This window comes from Sciurus vulgaris (assembly GCF_902686455.1).
Source record: "Sciurus vulgaris genome assembly, chromosome: 3".
NCBI lineage: Eukaryota > Metazoa > Chordata > Mammalia > Rodentia > Sciuridae > Sciurus > Sciurus vulgaris.
In genome coordinates, this window is record NC_136463.1 from 120,838,811 (window position 1) to 120,860,271 (window position 21,461).

The following is a 21,461-nucleotide window of genomic DNA, read 5'->3' on the forward strand; positions in this document are numbered from 1 at the left end:
AGAGGCTGCAATCTAGTAGGTACCTAGTTAATTTTCTAAAGGAATGATCAGCAAGCATGACCTAATCCACTACATTTTTTACATGGAAGAAAGGGGTAATTCACCATAGAGCACATGCAACATTCAGGACATGAGAATTGTTTGTTGATTTGATTTCATGCTGCTTAATCTGCTGTACAAACATTATTACTGCTATAATATATAGGTATGAAAATTTCTAACTTGCTCCAGAAACATAACACAAAGCACAGACTCACCTGAAAAGAAATGATAAAAATAAGGAAGTCCAAATTTGCATGTGGGTAATGCCAAGGGACTCAGAATAAGCACTCAAGATAAAACAGCAGCTCTGTTTTTTTTTTTTTTTTTTCTCATAGCCATTCTAACAGTAAAAGGCAATATCCTATTGTGATATCAAAAAGATGAAAGATAAAAAGTGTTGGAAAAGATGTGGAGAAAAGGCACACTTGTACACTGTTGATGGGAAAGTAAATTAGTACAGTTGTTTTGAGAAGGGTATGGAAATTCCTCAAAAAAAAAAATCCTAAAAATAATATTAACATGTGATCTATCATTCTCACTTTGGTATACAGCTAAAGGAACTGAAGTTGGTATGTCAAAGGGATATCTGTACTCCCATGTTCATTTTGGCATTATTCACAATACCTAAGAAATTACAACACTTAAGTATCCATTAATAGGTTAGTGGATAGAGTAAATGTGGTACATATACCCAATGCAAATCCATGCAGTCTTAACAAAGAAATTCTGTCATTCACAACAGTGTGGATGGAACAGGAGAAAATAATGCTAAATGAAATTAACTAGGTACAGATAGATGAATACTACAAGGTCATATTCAACTGTGGATATGGAAAAAATAAAATAAAATCAATCTCATAGAAACAGAAAGTTGAAGGTGTTTACCAGAGTTTAAGGGCAGGGAGGGGAAGGAAAGGGAAGATGTCGATGATAGAGTAGAACATTTTAATTAGATTGGAAGAAAAGTTTTAGTCACCTATTGCACTACCTGGTGACCCAGTTATTAAAAATGTATTATGTATTGCAAAACTGCTGAAAAATATATTGCTAATGTACTTACCACAAAAAATAAGTTGGAGAGGTGATAGATATGTTAAGTAACTTGGTTGAATCATTGTACAATGTGTGCATAAATCAAAACATCATGATGCCCCCCAGAAATATTCCCAATTATTATTTGTCAATTAATAAAACAAAATACCAAATTAAAAAGCTCTGTTTTCTAGTTCGTATTCAGGGGGTGAATGCTTCAGGACCACATGCTCTGCTTTGTGGAGAGAAAGCTGCTCTATCATGCTGTGCTTCAACCGTGTAGCTCCCCAGGAGCCTTACTCTCCTTGCAGCCTATTTAAGCCAAGACTCTTTATTGGGATCTCAAAGATATTGTTGGTGTGGGAAGTATAGGGATGCTTAGAAACTGGTTTTGGATTGTTTTCAAAATACAGGGCTACATCTTTTTGAAGATGAATAAAACACAAACATATTTTAGGAACTTTATCCTGTGCATTCGAATTTTGCAATTCTTTTTAAATTCATTTTTGTGGTGCTTAGGATCACACTCAGAGCCTTGCACATGTTAGGTAAGTGCTCTCCACTAAGCTACATACCCTAGCCCAGGATTTTGTCATTCTCAAGACTTCACATTTTCTTTGCAAATATCCACTGATTTTCCAAGTGTCATTCACAGCATCACTGGAAAATATCTATGATCCTTTGTTCCCAGTTTTTACCACTCTTACATACATACATAAAGACAGTGCAACAAAACCAGAATCAGTTACCTATTATTTTTAAGTGTATAATATTCTGCATGTGGTTCTTTTTGAGTTCCTGGAATTGTGCCAAGTAAACCTTGTCACAGTCTTCAAGCTTCAGAATTATAAGAATTTGGACCTGACAGTGAGAAAAACAATTGTAAAGAGCTGTCTGAAAATCACAGAGGAACAAAATAACAGCTTGTCTCTTAAGGATTCTCAGAAATGAAAGACTGGTCATTGATGGTAAGAGCCACTTGAACTTCTCTATAAAAGAGTAGGTAAGAACCCTTTCAGAGCATTAATTATCAGCAGAAAAATTTCTAAACTGGTTCCAATTTGTCAGATCTCCTGAGATGTACACACAAACACATTGCCTCAGGTTAACATTCCAAATATCTTCCAAACATAGGCTAATTCATAAAGCATTTAGAAAAAATATAAATTAAATATTGGAAATCAGAAGAAAAATATGTCAAACTTCTACTGGGAAAACACACACTCATATAGTATAAGTTGGACTGTTTTTTGCCTATATTTATTTAATAATATTGCTGTGGCCCCAGGAATCAAAAATCACGGACACATCAGGAGTTTATGTTCAAAATGTTCCTGACCACAATACATTCCATTTGCAATTTCATGTTCAACAATTATCTACCAAATAATTCCCAGCCAGGCTTGGCAGAATCCCAGAGTATTTTCCCATGAAAAACTAAAAGAAAAACAGATAATTTTAAAATTGCAATCTGTTGTCATTTATTTGAGAGCCCTGTTGTTGTCTTCATGAATATATGAGAAACAGTTGACATGTGCATATCCAGTGGAAAAGTCAGATTTGACAAAAATAGCAGCCACTGAAACACAACAGAAATTTTTTTCTCTCTAACCTGGTAGTCAGGTTTAAATAGACCTGGGCTATGAAATGCCAAGGAAATAAGCTCTTTCAGTCCTGTGAACTTGCCATCTCTAATGAATTACTATTGTTTGCATGATTTAGGTTTTTTACCAGGCAATGGAAAAAGGGAATAACCCAAAACAGATTTACTTTACATATTCTTTGAGTTCATATCTTATTGGTCAGAACATAATACCATACATACAACTGGTTGAAAGAAAGGCTGGGGAATAGCCAGCCTCTTCTGATGTCTATTCAGTGAGCAAAAAATTAAGGTTTCTACTAATATAGGAAAAGGTAACAGTACATTTTAGGGCCTTATAGCAATCTCTGCCATGCTATGTCTGCATCTGTAGTTGGCATTCTATTTAGACTGGATGACCCTGTGAAAGACCAAATTAGAACAATGTTGTAACTTTTAAAGATTTAACAACTTAGAAAAGCATAATCAAATTCACCAGAAGACATTCTTCCCCACATAAATTAGAATTATGAGGAAGGGATTGAGATTGAAGAACACCTAATTGAACAGTATAAAACAGATTCTAGTTATGTCCTTAAATTTATCAGGTTTCCCCACTTCTTCAACTAAAAATGAATAATATATTCCCCAGAAAATTTCAACATGGAGTCTTTGAAATCTAGGATATTAAACAGAGAGGATGAAGTAAAGAGTGGGGCTAAAAACAGGAACACACACTAAAAAGCTTATGTACTAAATAATGAGACTCCCTCTCTTGCTTCAGGTTCTTTCCCATACTCAATATCTAGAATGCTTGTTGTAACATTTTATTTTTCAGAAAGGAGATTCTAAAATTTTTCTCTGATATACTGATCTGCCCCAAAACATAGTCTCACTGGTACTGGCATTTTGATGTCCTCAAAAAAAGTTAAGTCATTACAAGATCATCTAGAAAAAAGACTTCTAGTTCATAGGATTTGCTCCTTGACTTTAAACATGCAGAAATTTACAGTGTCCAAATGGTTTCCTACTGATCACCAAACAAAAATCACTGGGCATTTGAGGAATGCCTTCTGCAGGGCAGAAAAGGAATTGAAAAAGAAACCTATTGAAAGAAGTAACTCTGTAGCGGTAGAAACAGTGGGGCACAGAAAGTAAATTTAAATAAAATCAAATGAAAGTAAGAAATGAGATATATAGATGCAAGTATTAGATGACCTCACTTATATGTGGAATATAAAAGACCTACCACAATAAAACAAAGAGTCAAAAATAGTGGTTGCCAAGGGTGGGGATATGGGCAATTGGGAGACTTTTGGTTAAAGGATTTAAATGTTGGTCAAAGGATATGAAATTTCAGTCATAAGATGCTATCGTTCAGCTGTGTTTTGTCCTCCAAAGGTTCATGTGCTGGAAGCTTGGTCTCCAGTGTAGCAATGTTGAGAAATGGAAGGTTGAATAGATGAAGACTAATGGTAAGAAATTAAGTTAGGGGTCACTGTCCTTAGAAGAGATTAAAAAGCCTATCTTCCAGGAATGGGTTAAGTCTCACATGACTAGTTATCATGAGAAGTGGTATGTTATAAAATGAGGTCATTTGAAACATAATGAAACAACAAAAATTGTGAACGTCACCAGAAAGACATGTGGACATCATGTTCCTCCTTTTAAGGCAGTAAGAGGATATCAATACCACTCCTGTGGTATTTTGCTCAATACACACAACCTCGATTTAATCTGAAGAACATGTCTGGAAAGCCCAAATTGAGAAATATTTTACAAAATAACTGGGCAGTACTCTTCAGAGGTGTTGAGGTCATGAAAAGCAAAGACCAAGAAACAGTTACAAAATAGAGGAGATTAAGGGGATATGACAATTATATACAATGTGAACTCTGGAATGGAATCCAAACCAGAGACAGATCATGGGTGGGAACCGATGAAACGCTAATAAAATCTATAGTTTAAAAACAACAACAAGGAATTGGGCTCTAAAGGGTATCAAATTTGTCAACAGCAGCATTGAAGTCCAGAGGACAGTGGAGTGGTATATTTGAATTCCTAGAGAAAAATGATTTCCATCTAATATTTCACACAGAGCCAAATCATCAATAGATATGAGAGAATACAAATAATTTTCGACATGGAAATTCTCAAAAATTTATTTTTTTATGAAATAAAGATAATCTCATGCATTCTTACTTAAGAAGTCATTAGGAAACATGATATATCCAAAGAGGAAGCAAAACAAAACGTTCCTGGTGCCTGGGAGTATAGCTCAGTGGTAGAGCACTTGCCTAGCATGAGGCCCTGGGTTCAGCCCCTAGTATTGCAAAAGCAACAAATAAAAATGTGCCCAGTATCTAATAAACAGGGTTTCTACAAAAGAGGAGTGCAAATGGGCATTCCCTAATGATAGGAGATGATGTGTGAATGTGTAACAGGTTCTGAGATCATCCAGTTCTGATTGCAGGTAAATATATATGCATTTTACAGAAAAAAATTGAAAGTGTGAAAATATTCAACTAAAAGTTTTCAAAATTCAGAAATTTTAGACGTTTTCCAAATATTAACTTTAAGTAAGAACATGTATATGTAAAGAAATATGATTATAGTACTCGCTGATCCAGCAGAATCAAAATTATGTATATATCCAAAGTAAAATTAACAAACATCATATACTCACATTGGAAGGACATTTGCATATAAAGAGAGTAAAAGAGAGAGGTAAAATGTTCATTTTCATAGTATAAATGGTATAGATAATATCTAAAACTAATGAATCATGAGAGATCAGCATTCATACATTATTTGTAAATTTGGTAGGACATTGTAGATGAAATAAAACAAAATAACTTACAGCATTGGTTATTGGGAAGAGAACTCAGGAAGATGAGAAATATTATTATTATTATTATTATTATTATTATTGTTATTTTTATTTGCTACAGGGGATTGAAGCCAGGGACACTTAACCACTGAGCCACATCCCCAGCCCTTTTTTAAAAATATTTATTTAGAGACAGGGTCTTGCTGAGTTGCTTAAGGCATCTCTAAACTGCTGAGGCTGACTTTGAATTTGTGATCCTCCTGCCTTAGCCTCCTAAACTGCTGGGATTACACGTATATGCCACCGTGCTCGGCAGATGAGAAAGTTCTGGTTGTCTTGTATGACCAACTTGTTAAACTAAGGCTTATGTTTTACTTAATAAAACAAAAAATAAATTACGAATGAATCTAATGTATAATTTACCAGGAAATTTTCATATGAGTATGAAATTTTCATACCAATAATCCTCTCAGCCTTATTGCTGTTTTATCTCTTTAATCCACCTGAAGGAAAAATAAACTTGGAGTTGTTTATTTCACAAAATGACTAAGGGTTGACTCTCCAAAGAAATAGTAAATATCCCTAATCTCCTCACCAGATCAGGAATGAGGGAAATTTCTAGAAAACCAGATATTTAATTGATTTCTGTCTTAAGTGTAGTTACATTTATAGCTATAGTCTGAAAAATTCCTCTCCATCCTCCTTTCAAACTCACCCCACAATCAGCAACGTTCTCCAGACAAACTGTAGGACCCCATCTTGTCCCCCACTCTGGGCTGGTAACTCTCCCAGAGGTGATTGCTTCCCTCAAAGAAATGGAATAGAATTTCCTTTTGGTGCTCCTTCCTCATTACAGTTGATCAAGGAACAAATCCTGAGTGGATCAGCCATCAATTTGGAGGACTGAAATACTCCAGGAGGGGCAATAGTATCTCAGTCTGCACAGCAAATATCAGCCAGGGTAAAAAGTTAATTATCTAATTCATCATTCTGAAATGTTTATAAGCAGATAAGAAATCAGATTTTTCTTTACAGCTTATTATACAAAAGCAAAAGAAATTAGCAGTCACTTAATCATGAGTCAGCTTTTTTTCTCCAAAGGTATTGCAAGCCATTTTGTCTCTTGCCTTAGTTTCCCTTCAATTATCCATTTATCCTTTTAAAAATCCTTAGGGAATCCTTTGCTATCTCCTACCAGCTCGGTTGTGGGATTTCATATTGCTTATTGCAGTTGCGTTATTAATCATGTAATTATTTGTTTCGTTTCTATCTTCTTTCCAGAATGTAACACCCAAAGAGTCAGAGAAGGTCATTCTTTCTTCCCATCTCAGTGTCTTAACCACCCTTATGCATGGTTGTTAGTTTTGACTAATGGATTCTAGGAGTACACAGCTAAAGTTACGAGCTTTGGAGATAGAAGACAATTGCATATATTAAGTCATCTGTACAAGAGATAATAATGTAATTATATCTAAAGTCATTGAGAAGATTTAAAGATGTAACTAATAGGCAGTTTTTGATATGCTAATTACTTAACAAATGTTATAGTTTATTACTATTGGAGTTTATTACAGGACAATCAGAGCAATAACAGAATAACAAAGTAATTTCCAAACATCTGATTCAGAGTAAAATCAATGTGAACAGATTTAAGGAAACAGTACTGCATTTTAATTAAACAGGCTTCTTAGGAACTGTGACTGCTTATTGTAAAGTACAATGAGGACTTTGAAGATGCTGGAGAAAGGTGAAAAATAAATTATGCATCATAAAGAGCAAATAAAAGTAAGATTCCCAACTGTACTAAATATTTTAAATCATTAAAGCTATAGTGCATCAAAGTCTGTCTTTGCATGGTTCTGGTCTTTGTAAAAATAAACACATAAGAATATGAAAACAGTAATGAGCACAATTGACTTATAAGTGCTTAATTAATAAACATTGATAAGTTGGTTTATAACTTGTTTACAAATATATTCTACAAAAGGTAACATGTTATTTCACAAGTATAATTTTCTATGTAGAGATTTTATTTAGGAAACATGTTTGAAGAAAGTTTGAGTGAAACTCTGTGAACAATGTCGTAGATTTTCTTGAACTGATTGTTCAGGGCTGTCCCTCTATGCATCTTCCTTCCTTCCCTTTGATGAACAAGACTGAGGCTTGTGTACTCTTTTCTAAGATTTTCTTCTCTCTCTTCCTGATTCCTTTCCTTACCTGCATCTGCTGGAACCTTGCTCAATTCGTTTTTGCTTCTTTTTCTTTATTTTCTATCCTAGAATGTTTTGTACTTGGTGTCATAAGATTTGTGAACCAAGGTGAGGTTCTTCAATCAACCTAAAGGTAGATGGTGCAGTGAAACAAACTCCTGGTCTTTCTGTGGGCTCCGATAATCTCTTTGGTATACCATCTTCTTAGAAGAATAGTTGAACCCAACATGGTGACAAATACCTGTGATTCCTGCTGTTGGGGAGGCTAAGGAAGAAGGATGGCAAGGTTGAGGCCAATCTGGGCAACAGAGTGAGATCCCATGTGTTCTGGATGGAGAACAGCTTGTACTTGAGGATTCTGCCTTCACCCATGCACTCCTTTCTTCTATTTGGGAATTGGGTGTTAGGCTTTTTCTATACTGAAATACTCTTGCAGGTCATCAATAAGAAAACCTTACATGAGGAAAATACCTTACAAAGGGTTTACAGAGAGTAGTTGATATCACTGTAAGGTGCCATATTAGTTTATCTTTCCTTCAGCATTTATTTTCACAGCTTTTGCAAAATTCACACTGTGAAAATTTCAGTTGGAAATGATTCCATGCTAACTAACTGATATTATGTACAGTTATAGCTTGCAACCACCTTGATTTTAAAAAATAACATTTCCCCACTGGAAAAGCACAACATCCTGTTAGGATATTGAGAAGTGGGAGGCACTGAATATAGTTATGGAAGAAGATTCCCTAAATGTCAAAACACTTTTGTGTTGTATTGTTTCCTTCTTGAAACTTTTTGTTTGCTGACACCATACTTTTCTGGCTCAATTCTCTGGCACATCTTCTCAAGAGATCTGTTTTTATTCTTGCTCTTTTTGTGGTTCAGTGCTAGCCAAAAGAATTTTCTATAATGATGGAAATATTCCGTACCTTCCAGTCTAATATAATAGTCACTAACCATATTGAGCATTTGCAATGTAAGCTAGTGAAACTGAAATTATTACATTTTAAATGCCTATGAACTGCCTGACCATTATTTCTTAAGGAATTTGCTCAACTTATTCCTCAAGAATCTGCATGGCGCTGGGGTTGTGGTTCAGTGGTAGAGTGCTTGCCTAGCACAGTGTTTGATCCTCAGCACCACATAAAAATAAATATATAAAATAAAGATATTTTGTTTATCTACAACTAAAAAAATTAAAGAAAAAAAAAAAAAAAAGAATCTGCACACAGTATTTCCTAAGCGTGTCTGACTGAAATTTTCAAATGAGGTTTTTCCTTATGGCAAAAATGCAGACTCTTCATTCTAAAAAATGGAATACTTTACTGCCCCCTGGTGTTCAAATTCAGCCTTATCTCTACCCAGTTAACAGTACACTGCCACACTCCCAGGTTTTATTTTTTCCTATTGGAGGTAAGGTGTTATACACAATTTTGGTCAGAAATCAGATATATTTTCATTCTAGCTATAAATTTGGTGAGATCAGTAAACACAGTCAATACTTTGGAATTTACTCAATTGGTATATCTGAACAAATTCCACTCTAAAATTCCTGATCTGGTGAGGAGATTAAGGATATTTACTATTTCGTTGGAGAGTCAACCTTTAAATAGTCATTTTGTGAAATAAACAACTCCAAGTTTATTTTTCCTTCAGGTGGATTAAAGAGATAAAGCAGCAATAAGGCTGAAAGGATTATTGGTAAGAAAATTTCATATTGGTATGAAAATTTCCTGGTAAATTATACATTAGCTTCATTCGTAATTTATGTTTTATTAAGTAAAACATAAGCCCTTACATTCCTTGCTGCTTTCCCCCTTCCCCCCATTAATTGCTCATTGTATTAGTCTTGTTGTATACGTGTATATAATTGGTTTATATGATTATGGAGGCTGAGACTCCCAAACTCTGCAGTCAGTGAAACTGAGACTCAGGGAATAGATGATATCATTCCACCTTGAGTCCAAGTCAAAAGGCAGGAGAAGATCAATGTGTCAGGTAGAAGATAGTCAGCTTTTTATTTTATTCTAGGAAAGAAGGAATTCCTTCTTAGCTTTCAGCAGACTGGAAGAGGCCCACCTGCATTGGGGAGGGCAATCTGCTTCAGTGTTCACTAACTCAAATGCTAACCTTATTCATAAACACCCTCGCAGACACCAAATGTTTCACCAAAAATCTGGGCATCCCAGGGTCCAGTCAATTTAACACATAAAATTAATCATTATGTTTAGTTTACATATATATCTATGAAAAATTTGAAGGATTCGTAAGAAGAAATTTGTTCTTTGATTCTCCTTTCAAACTAAGAAGGCAGAACAGAAATCATGTTATTCAGACATTCAGAGCTGACAATGATCTCTAGGCAACATTTAGTTCAACTTTCTCATTGAAGCACATGAAGATGTGTTTCATAAGGGACATTTAGGATAACAGGGTGTCAATAACAAGTTGCTAACATGTCCTTCTTACCTTAGGCCTTTTCTTTTTAATTCCCCAATGGCAAGCAGCAAGGAAGTTTTCATTGTTAATTTATAGTAATTTTGTTTCCATACTTTCTATGTACTTTAGATTGTGCTTGGCACAAAATAGACACCTTTGAAAGTCAAATAAAGGAAGCAGATAAATAAATAGGACTTGGAATGCAATGTGATAAGTGCATTAAAAGAACAAAAATGGTCAAGAATGGTGGTGTGCACCTGTAATTCCAGGTTATGATTGACTTATGATTCAGGAAGCTGAGGCAGGAGGATCTCAAGTTCAAGGTCAACCTCAGCAATGTAGTGAGACCCTGTCTCAAACAAAAAATTTTAAAAAGGGTGGAGGTATAGCTCAGTGTTTGCCTAGCATGTGTCTGAGTCTCTGGGTTCAATCTGCAGTAGTGCAAAAACAAACATTTTCTGAAGTGCTAAGCTTTGATGATTGTAGCCATTTCAACAATAAACCTCTAACAGTTGACTTGGTTAGGTCTGTAAGGGGATCTTACTGGGAGGTGTAAGAGCAAGGGGCTTATATTTCTAGACTATTTTTGTTTAGAAATAGTGGTCAATGTTTTAAAAAGAAAAAAAATGCCAGAATTTATTCTCTTCCTGATTGAATATTTGAGCCTCCCCTAACCCAGTAATAGGAAAGGTAAGGTAAAAGAGAGAAATGATTTGGCAGAAAGGACATTAGATGGCTTAAAAATCACTTCAGTGAAAAATAATAGCACTAAAGTGCTTCAGGGAAAGAACTGCATTTTGAAGTTCCAGGCAGACTATAGGGAATTTATATGAAATCAATGCTTAAACTTTATTTCAATAAGATAATTTGTTTTAAGAACTTGGAATGTAAGAAAATCTTCACTACAGTTTGGGAGGGAATAGTTGAAAGAAAAAGAGCCTTTATATTGGAATCTAGTTGAAAAAGAACAATGTATTAGGAGGCAGAATTAGGCACTAGTTCCAGATTTTATTTTTTTATAAAAGCTTGCTTTGGAAAATTATATTTTGTATTTTACTGATAATTGCAAATTTATCTTCTGAGACATCTACAATTGTGGATTTAAAAATTTCCACAAGTGCTATAATTGTGACAAAAAGAACTTTCTACATAAAATCGATTGCAATTGCTTTTTGGCTTCCACACACAGAGTCATTAAGAATAAATGTCAGTATTTGTAATGGTACAAAAATTAGTCTTGCTGCAATGGTAATGATTTTCAATAGTACAAGAGCAGGGAAGAAAAACTGAAAACACATTTAGAAGGTGAAGAGAATATAAGAGATATATTACTGCTCTAGTTGCTTCTGAGTCTTGGAGACTTTGAGACCAATAAGATGGTGATAGTTCAACTGAGAACTCAAGATCGTTGCTGAACACAATGACATTGTTGTATCTAAAATCAGTTGTTTAAAATGCTACCCATAGTTTTAAAATGTTTTGGTAATATTCTATACAATACATATTTCAGCTTAAACTGAGTTATGATAGGGGTTTGTTTCATGGAGGTTCAATTATTTATTGAAGTCAGAGGCATAATGGAATATGTACATAATGCAGTTTATTGTCAACTGAAAGAATTTGTTTGCTTAAACATAGCCAGATTCTCTTTTTGATGGCTCTACTCAATTCTAACCTAGTTCCTTCATTCTTTGTCCATCTAAGACCCTAATAGTCTTCTCTTGGAAATTTAAAGATCCTGAATTGTTTTGCATGGGTCCTAGTGATTTGGGGCATTTTGGCTTATGATCCTCTGACATTTAGCACAACTCAACAAAGATGCTTCTAATTAAGGAAGTCTAGGCTTTTCCATTTGTAGGGAAGTAACTAGACTATAATAGGTAGGCCTCTCGCCTCTGGGAAAATACAAAATACTTATTTTTTAAAACTAGTACATTCCCAATTCTGCAGACTTGAAACCCAGTTAACATGATCAGTGAGATTATCACCCCAGCCTAAATTCTGAGTTCAGGTAGATTGTCCCAGAGTCCTACTCCTAGCCTCTGGAGGACAACCTGTTAACCTTTAGATTCTAAGTTAAACTTAAACGTCAGTTTACATTAGAAACCTAGTAGATATGGAGTGGGGTCCAGGCATTTAAATTTTAAGGACAGGTTCAATGAGAAGTTTAAACTCACAAAAGTATAGTAATATACTTCTGAGCATCAGCATAATAAGAGAGTACGTAGATACTTGGGCACCTGCACAGCTAGCAGGTGGAGGAGGCACCTAACATCCCCCCTGCTTCCCACCAGCAGCTTTCTGTATCACTGTCCAGCACCAGCCAAGGCAAGCAAGCACCCTTCCAAGGACTTCTCTGTTTACTCAAGAAGAGTGGCCATGGCCTCTTCCAGATATTCACTTTTCCTAATGTAATAAGGGCTTTGGCCAAGCATTGACTGCTTCTTAGAATATTATGCCAAGAGTCGGAAGAACATAATCCTCCTCACAGGCCCACTGGGATTGCTGAGTGGAGAGTGTTGAAAAGCAGCTCCTTCCAAGCTTTACTAAGAGCCCTGAGTGGCAAGTTAAATTTGAATCCATTTCCTAAACACAATTAAATGAAGATGCTAAAAGGAAACAGCCAATTCTTATGGCAATATGATATTCAGCATTGTTGTACCTTAGATATGAAAGTGGAAATTGTAAAAGTGCAATTGTAAAGCAAATTAGCATAATGGTCATGATTATTCCTTCTTTCTAACTATCCACTCTATACTTTCAGATTTCTAAAAATTTATTTTCAATGTATATGTTTTGTAATCATTTCAAAAGAATCCAGTTTTAGTCATCACAGCAAATTTCATAATGTCTTAAAAGTGCATAGTATACTAAAAAATTAATGAGTGTATTTAAATGCTATAAAATATGAAACAAAACTGGGGTTGGGTAAAATTGATGGTTTTGATAAAGCTTGGCATTAACACTGTTCTTAGGAATATATTCAGAATTTCAATTTATGTTATATTTTCTGGAAGACTAATTACTGGGGATATTAACCTGCTAGGTTAACTGTTTTGCTCCAGATATTTAAAGTATAGTAGTACACAATTCACCAAAAAAAAAAAAAAAAAAAAAAAAAAAATAGTCAGGGAGTCAATACAACAGTGTTCCGAAGTATCACATTCAAAGCCAGATAATAATTTTATTCATTAATAAGGCAACACTGCAGACACATAGAATGTATTTCTAGTGCCTAACAAGCAAATCAGACTATTAAGCATATATCTGGCACCACTTATTACCATCTCAGGTTTCTTGACCTCATATGACTTTCCTAGACCAGTTCCTTGGTTCCAGTTGCTGTCAATCTACCAACTCTGTGTAGCTCTGTCCCAACTGTTGCAGCATCATCTACTGCCATCTTTTGTGACCCTTCCTCCTCCTATCACTACACATCCAGAGAAGGTCCCACATAGCAGTTGGAAGGATCTCCCTTCACTGACTGGAGCTGAAATGGTCAGATGAGCCATATGGAAGTGAAGGAAAGTCAATCTTCCAAGAGAAAAACTTTGACCAATGAGACATAGGAGTTCTGAGGTAGAATAAATTTCCTCTCAGCATCTTTCCTGATCTGACTATATGAGATTCATTAGTTCCATTCTGCTTCTATGGACCTATCCAGCAAGACAAAGCAAAAGACACTCTGCAACAAAGCTGTGGCCACACCAATCTTGTGCTCCTGTATGTGTTCTTCTGTCTTTACAGAAATCAGAACTTGAAGCAAGAGCTTATTTGCTTGTGCTGCAGTGGTGATTGCAATCTTCAAACTTATTCCCATTGGGATGCAATCGCCAGCACAACTCAGGCTCATTAAGATTTTACTTCGAGATCTATCTACATATTTTTACCCGAGACAATGTGACTGGCTAGAAATATTTCAATATTTAATGATATAATTTTAGTTCTAATGTAAGCTTCAATGGATGTAGGAGTTTGTTCAGCTCCCACCAGAGGAAGCATGGAAAGCTATACAGAAATTTACTTCACAAAGAATCCTGAATTAGAGAGTTCAGAAATTGATCCAATTGAAAAATTGTGTGCCCAACACTGCTTACTGAAAGCTGCCTGAGCATTTTTCTTAAAGTGTTTTTAATTGGTGCATTAGAATTATGTGTAATAGTGGGATTCACTGATATATATTTACCCATATACACAACATAACAGTATAGTTTGGTCAATTTTGTTTACCAGTATTGTTTAAGGAAAATTTGGTATTGTGGTTAAATAGACACCTTCATCTGAAATGAGCAAGGCTTTTGAAATTCAAAGGAAAGAAAATGACAATAATATGTAAGATGAAATTGGAAAAATCAGAAAACAAAATAGGCAAATGGTTCAGCTGAAAGAAGGGACTGACCAGGAAAAGGGAGTCTAGTATAAACCACTTGACCAGTGTCACACTCATCTTTGCATTCTTGCAAATATAACAATTTGATCACGGAGTGTCCTTTTTATACACTAAGTTTGATTTACTAACATTTTGCTCCGAGTATTTTGAGTATTTGCACCTATACTTACAAAATACACCAGCATATAATTTGTGTTTTTAGAAATATCCTTGTCATATATTGAACTCACAATTATACTGACCTTATAAAAAGAATAAAAGAATTCAAATAGTTTTATCTATTTTCTGAAAAGTTTATATATATGTGTATATATATATATAAACCATATATATCTCTATCTATCTATCTATATATATATTTCTAAAAAATTTCAAATGTGAAAACATTTGGACTTGGTGTTTTCTTTGGGAATATTGCTTTACTATCTTATTCAGTTTCCTAAATAGGTATAGAACTACTCATTTTTTCTATTCATTACCATGAAAAAGTTGAAAATGACATTTTAAAGAAATTTGCACTTTTTACCTAAATGTTTGACTTATTGGAATAAAGTTTATTTTACTTTTCCCTTAACATCTTATTCTTGTAGAATATGTAGTGATGCCCCATTATTAAATTTTTAATTTGGTAGTTTCCTTTTTCCTTGATCAGTTATATTAGTTTCCTTTTTTTAAATTTGCTTTAAGACATGTTTGGTTTTATTGAGTACTTTCCTGATCATGTTTTCTATTTCATGTTTGCAAACATCTTTATTATTTATTTTGTTCTATTTTATTTGCTGATATCCCCTTAACTTCTTGAGATTGATTCTTCAATTATCAATATTTAAACTTTCTTCTTTATCACAATATTACTTAAATCTATAAATTTCACTAAGCACTCTTCAGTTGCATTCCACAAGTTCTGCTTTTTTTCTATTTTCATATAGCTCAAAGTATTATCTTACTCCTTTGTCAATTTACTTATTCAATGGAACAATTAGAAATATATTACTTCATTGCTAAAGAGTTGAAAATATGTTTGCTGTTGTTATTTACTTGCAGCTTAATTCCATTCTGGTCAGAGAAATATTCTAAATGATTTTCAAACTTTTGGCTTTGTGGTCCAAGATGATTTGATTTGTTAAATATTCCATGCAACCTTGGGGAAAATATATATTCTAATTTTCCTGGGTAGAATGCTATTTATGTAGGTTGCATTATTTTAAATAATGGTGTATCAAATATTTTCCATACTTTCTGATTCTGTCCCTTTTATAATTGAGTTATTGAAAAAGATGTGGTGAAATGTTCTAATATGACTGTGGACTTGTGCATTTTTCTTTGATTTTTGTCAATATTTGTTCTCTATAACTGAAGATGTATTTCTGGTATACAGAGCTATAATCTTGCCATGTCCTCTTGTTAGGTTCAACTTTTAGTATTATACGTTATTCTCATTTCCAGTGGTGCTTCTAGCTTTAGCTTTTATAAATATGATTTTAGTATAGCTACATATTCTTCCTTTGGTTAATGAAACAGGGTATATCCTTTTGTACTCTTTTACTTTAATCTTTTCTTGTATTAGCTTTTTTTTTTTTTTTTTGTAATAATAAAGTAAGTTTATTTTCACTCCAACTGAATTGTCTCACCTTTTAGCATCATCACTGGTATATTTGGATCCAGATTATCTTGCTCTTTTTTCCATCTTTCCCTTTGTTCTTATTTCCTCTTTTGTCTTTTTCTCTTTCTTGGTTTATGAGTTAGTCAAATATATTTTAGAATTTTTCTGTTTCCCCTGTATTGTTAACTATAGATCGCATTGTGATTGCATGGATGGGGTGATGGATTCAGAAGATCATAATGAAATGGATCCTTAATTTATTGTCTCTTAAATTACTACTTTTCTCCTTCTGAATGGTCCAACTTCTAATCACACTTTAATTCTATTTACTCTATTACCAGTATTGGAGCTAACCGTATCATGTATTTTAGCTGTGTACATTGTCATTACTATTTTAATTAATATTGAGATTTGTTTAGATTTACTAACATATTTATAAAATACAGGTATACCAACATAGTTAACACATTCCAAAAAATTAGTCACTCAATAAATATGAGAAGAATATACAGAAGAAAATAATTATAACTTCAATATTGTTTGTTGTTTAAGAAAATTCCACTCAAGAAAATAATAGATCAAAACAACTTCAATCCTGCAGAATGAAGAGACTAATATTAGTAGAAGCATAAACTAATAATGAAATTTAAAGTAAATCAAAAGACACTGTAGGCTTGATCAATAAAACTCAATGAAAATAAATTAAAAAAAAAAAACCTCCTGCAAAGTTAAAATAAGGGTAAGTTGCAATAAAAGGTGAGGAATATTTTTAGTTGCATAAGTATTAAAAAGTATAAAGTAAACCATGTCAAGTCTAGAATGACAAATTAGAAATTATGGATGAATTTTTTTAAATGATAGAATAAATATTAGAGAAAGTATTGAAAATTTACAAAGATTGACCACTAATAATGAAACCAGTTCCAGCATATTTAAAGAGACTTCAACATATTTGTAGACAACAAGTAATTCCCACATAGAATGAAAAAGAATAAAGGAAGATATATTATAAATCTATTCTATAATAAAACACATTAAACCAATAATATATTATATCTAGATTGGGTTTACACCAGGATAGTAGCATGAGGTAACATTAAGAAATATGTGAATGCAGCCCTCTGTTATAATTCTGGGAAAAATAAAGTGATTATTTATTTGTTCCTTAATAAAATTCATTTTCACTTCTATTCAAAACTGAAGAATGTTATGAAATAGCTACTTCATTTTATGTACTAAATTAATATCCTAATGGTCATGTACTGGAAATATATTTTCAATTAAACACAAGACAATGATATCACTGCTGTTATTTAATGTTTAAATTTATTGGTCAATTAGAACTGACAAGACAGGAACAGTGATTTGAAAAGGAAGAGGTCTTACTAACATTATTTTAGTGGAATTGTATGCTAGGAATGCCAAATAGAGTGAATTAAAGCACTTATTACAAAACATAAGATGATGTGGGAAATTGCATTGAATGTTAACTTATAAAAATTAGCAATTTTCTTATATGCAAGAAACAGAAAAATGAAAAGAATGATACACTGTAATAGTAACAAAAAATAACTAAAAAATTCCAACAAAAATGTGCAAGATTAAATAATAATATAATATACATATTGGTAGATGTTAATAATGTTTTTATATAAAGACAGTGTGATAAAAACTTTATAAATATACGCTTTCAAAATCAATATATAAATGTAATACTACTTCAGTAAACATCAAACTTAATTTTAAGTGAGTGTGTTTATCCTAAGACTGCATAGTAAAATATAGATGAAAGAATGACTAAGAAATTCTTACTAACAGAGAACAATGAAACTGTATATAGCACTAAAATTATAGTACAAATTATAAAATTTGTACAAATTTGTACAAATATAGTACAAATTATAAAATTATAGTTACAAAATTATAGTATTTATGATCTTTTCCAGTGTCCAACTTTTGGCTCCATTAGTTTTCTCTATTTTTTATCCTTAATTCAATTTTATCTTCTACACCTATTAATGCTAATTTTCAGATTTACCATGTCTCTGCTCTAATCTTTTTTACTTCCTTTCTCCTGCCAGCTTTACATTTAGTTTGTTATTTATCTAGCTCCCTAAGTTGTGTAGTTAGGTTATTAATTTGAGATCTTCTGTTTTTTGAATGTAAGTGTAAGTCCCTGTATTTAAAGACTTCAACTTTATCCCAACTCTTTTATTCATACAGTGCAATTTCAGTCAAAATATCTAAGGATCATTTTTTAAATTGACAAAACAATTTTGAACTTATGTGGCAATGTCAATATCCAAGAACAAGGAAAATAATATTGACAAGAAAGCATATGATTGAACAATTTGTGCCATCAGACATGAAGATTTATTATAAAGTTACAAATAGGCATAAGGATACATGAATCAAACAATGTATCAGAATAGAAAGCCCCAAACCTATAGATATATGTTGATACAGAATAATTTATGATGATGTTGAGGCAAAAGATACATAGATAAAGTATGGTCTATTCAACAAATGGTGTGGGGTTAATCAGATATCTATATGGGGAATAAATGAATCTTGATTTCACACCACATATATGCAGAAAAATCCACATAATTATAGTAGCTCTAAATGTGGAAGTTATACTATAAAATATCTAGAAGACATTCTAAGAACATTTTTCTTCATGATCTTGTGGGAAATGTTCTTAAAGAGGACAGACTAGCATTAATCTTAAACATGAAGATATGCAAATTGAACTTCATTAAAATTTATGACTTTAATAAAAACATACCACTAACAGAGTAAAGTCACAAGCCTACAGAAAAAGAGGAGATATTTTCAACACGTATTTCCAACAGGATTCATATGTAGAATATATTAGAGTTAATATAAATTTACTAACAGAAAGATCACCAAGATTTTCTAGGAATGGGTAAACATCTTCAACAAAAATTTCACAAAGGGTATGCAAATTGCCAGTGAGGAATGTTACTTAATCTCATTTGCCATTAGGGAAATTAAAATTGAATCTACAACCAGGAAAGCCAGAACAAGGCTACAAGAATGGCAAAAATGTGAAGATCTGACAATGCCAGGTGATGATAATGCAAAATTTCACATTTTGTTGATGTGGATAAAATCTTTAAAACCACCCTAGAAAAGTGGTAGACAGTGTCTGCTAAAGATTAACAAACCTGTGACTCAGAAATTCAACTCCTTGATATATATCTAACTAATCTATACATACTTTCAAAGATAGATCTATTAAATAGATCTATCAGAAAGATAGATTGATCTGATAGATTTCTTTCTGTCTTTGAAGATATATATATATATATTTAAATGTCATAGAAGTAAATTCTTAATATTAAAAATATAGAAACTATCCACATGCACACTTAGGAAGGAATGGTTACATAAATTATGAGATATTCAAATTACTGATACATACAACTTAGATGAGTCTCTAGTATTGAGCTGAAGAACATAGGAGGAAAATAGAATATAAAAGTCTATTTCTATGAAGCTCAGCAATATCCTGAACAAATCTCTGATGACGAGAAAATCAGAATAGTGGTCTCTTTGGGGGATGGTGCTAGAGAGGGGGTTTCCTGAGTGGTAGTTAGCTCTCTATTTAAATCTGCATGTTAGTTGCTTGTTGTACTATATTCATGTTGTGAAATTCAATGAGGTATATACTTAAATATGTACTTTTCTGTATATATGTTACTGCATGTGTTCTGCTAATATATATTACACTGGTTTTAATAGCACCATATCTGGGATAACTTGTATAAGTCTTCCACACCCGGTGAATCAATCCCTGTGTTCACAGCATATTGAGCACATGTCTTTTTGAGCATTCATGAAGGAATAATGAAAAGTGCCAATTTAGTCAGCAGATTTATAAATGCATTGTTCTTTCTTCAAGGAGGGTTATGTAAAGTAAAATAGCAAAGCGATCCAAGTGATCACAGTAATCTGTTTTACAATTTATGCTCATAAAGGGAGAAAAATGTTAGCTATGTTCTCTTCAGCTCTGCTACAGACTTGCTGTGATCATCCTGGAGGTGGGAAATGGAAAGAGCTCATAGGGACTTGGGGAGACTTTCTTCAAGAGGAGGCTTACCGGCCTGAAATCTGGTTCCTGAAACCTTGCTGTTGCTTTTTTCTTAGTGCTAGAATCCTGCCAAAGTATTTATACCTCTTTATTCATTCCTCACTAACTTTACCAAGTAACCAAGGTTTGTGTTAAGTATGAGATCAAGAGAGAAGACTTTTTGAAGAAAGTTTTCTCCATATCCTATTTCAGCTTGTACTGATCTTTCAAAACATGAGCTCCTTGACTTATATCTCAGAGTAGATGTTTCTTCTCTCTAAACTCACAGGTATACTGCTTCTATCCTTCTTGTCTAAAGAGTTGTTATAAATTTTGCATGTGAATCCAAGTTCCTGTGCTACCTGTAGTGCAAGAAGGATGTCTTCTGCTGAAATACTGTCTCCTGATGCCAACCCTACAGACTTCCATAAGCTGGCAGTATTTCTGGGCTTCTTTAATACTTTCCATTCCTCTTCCATAGCAAGAATTTGTTGCTCTCTTAACCCAAGTTCCTTTTCTCCTTTTCATAGAACTACCTACACGTGTCTTCAGTCTTTGATGGAAAACATTTATTGCTAATATTCAAATTTCATAGCAGTAGCCAAGTCTCCAGGGATCCGGTATCAGAGAGCAAGCCAACATGGTGGCTTTAAATTCACTGAGGCACATCTACTTTTGACCTTCTTCTAGTCAAGAAAAACTCCTTGAAAAATTGTGTTTCCATGAAAGTTGGATTGAAAATATTTAGTTGCAGTTATACAGAGACTTGACTTTCTCTATGTAATGAAAATAAACACATGAAAAGAATAAGAGAAAACAGTGCCCAGAATTTTTAAAATTTCATCTATCTTGATAAACAACACTTCCTCCTAAATTACAGAGTAAGTCTGGTCAGCTTGTATGCCTTTTAATTGTAAATTTCAATCACCCCCATTCATAGTTAATCAGTAGTCTTGGCTCGTCTCTGTGTGATAGTTACAATTGTAAGTAAACTCTGCTTTCATTCTGAAGACACACTTATTAATGATAAATCCAAAACCAGTTTTTGGTCTCTTCCAGGCTTCCCGGGAATATGACTATTATCTATACAAAAAGGAACTCAGACCAGAAACCTAGAAGCCATCCATGGCACTTCATTCTCTTTGATCTTCACATCTGTTCCATCGTTCCTAAAGAAATCTACTGATTCCTCTCTTGTGTAGCTTCCAAATCCATATGCTCATTCACATTTACAGCA